The sequence below is a fragment of the Camelus bactrianus genome, chromosome 14 (assembly GCF_048773025.1).
Source record: "Camelus bactrianus isolate YW-2024 breed Bactrian camel chromosome 14, ASM4877302v1, whole genome shotgun sequence".
NCBI lineage: Eukaryota > Metazoa > Chordata > Mammalia > Artiodactyla > Camelidae > Camelus > Camelus bactrianus.
Genome location: NC_133552.1, coordinates 27,937,417 through 27,939,090, shown reverse-complemented (window position 1 = coordinate 27,939,090; position 1,674 = coordinate 27,937,417). Strand labels below are relative to the sequence as shown.

General features: G+C 43.2%; 1 pseudogene; it reads left to right on the top strand.

Annotated features, from left to right (window-relative positions):
• The first annotated feature begins 493 nt into the window (after positions 1-493).
• LOC105083468 (putative ribosomal protein uL10-like) lies at positions 494-1,439 on the top strand (annotated as a pseudogene).
• The last annotated feature ends 235 nt before the right edge of the window (positions 1,440-1,674 follow it).

Below are 1,674 nucleotides of genomic sequence, written 5' to 3'. Positions count from 1 at the left end.
CAGGGTAACCACAAATCAAAAGCATACAATTGAGTCACCAAAAAAAGAAAGAAAAAAGAAACCAAACTAATACAAAAGAAAATTATCAAACCACAAAAAGAAAAAGAAAAAGGAAAGGAAGAAAGAAGAAATGCCAAATCAACTGGAAAACAAAGTTCAAAATGGCAATAAACACACACCTATCAATAATTACTATGTGATTGGACTAAATCTGCAATCAAAAGACATAGAGTGGCAGATTGGATAATAAAACAAAAGCCTACAATATGCTGCCTACAGTAGACCCACTTTAGAGTGAAGGACACACAGATTGAAAGTGAGAGGATGGAAAAAAGTATTTAATGAAAATGGAAATGACAAGAAAGCAGGACTAGAAATACTCATATCAGACAAAATAGACTTTAAAACAAAGGTCACAATCTCTTGTCAGGCATCCTCACGTGAGTGACATAGTCTTTAAACCCTGCATGGCAATCCCTGATGAACCCCCATGATGCCCAGGGAAGACAGGGTGACCCGAAGTCCAACTACTTCCTAAAGATCATTCAACTACTGGATGATTATCCAAAATGCTTCATTGTGGGAGCAGACAATGTGGACTCCAAGCAGATGCAACAGATCCACATGTCCCTCCTCGGGAAGGCTGTGGTGTTGATAGGCAAGAATACAATGATGCACAAAGCCCTCTGAGGGCACATGGAAAACAATCTAGCTCTGAGAAACTGTTTCCACACATCCGGGCTGACGTAGGCTTCATGTTCACCAAGGAGGACCTCACTGAGATCAGGGATATTCTGCTGGCCAATAAGGTGACAGTTGCCTCCCATGCTGGTGCCATAAGCTGGTGTGAGGTCACCATGCCTGCCCAGAACACTGGCCTGGGGCCCAAGAAGACCTCCTTCTTCCAGGCTTTGAGCATCACCACCCAAATCTCCAGGGGCACCATTGAGATCCTGAGTGATTTGCAACTGATTAAGACTGGAGACAAACTGGGAGCCAGTGAAGCCACATAGTTGAACATGCTGAACATCTCCCCCTTCTCCTTTGGGTTGATCATCCAGCAAGTGTTTGACAATGGAAGCATCTAAAACCCTAAAGTGTGTGACATGACAGAGGAAACTGCATTCTCGCTTCCTGGAGGGTGTTCGCAATGTTGCCAGTGCAAGTCTGCAGATTGGTTACCCAGAACGTGGCATCCATGCCCTATTTTATCATCAGTGGGTACAAGCGGGTCCTGGCTTTTTCTGTGGAAAATGATTATACCTTCCCACTTACTGAAAAGGTCAAGGCCTTCTTGGCTGATCCATCTGCATTTGTGGCTGCTGCCACCGTGGATGCCACCACCACTGCTGCTCCTACTGCCACCGCTGCAGCCCCAACCAAGGCTGAAGCAAAGGAAGGAGTCAGACGAGGTTATGGGATTTGGTCTCTCTGAATGATCACCGAAAGCAACCAACACAGCAAACTTTCTTTGTGAAACAAGGAGATAAAAGTTGAATCTCTTAAAACTCAAAAAACAAAACAAAACAGAACAAAGGGCCACAAAGAGAGATAAAGAAGGACACTATATAATGATCAAAGGAGCAATACAAGAAGAGGATATTACACTAGTTAAAATATATGCACCCAAAATAGGAGCACCTAAATATATAAAACAAACACTAACAGACATAA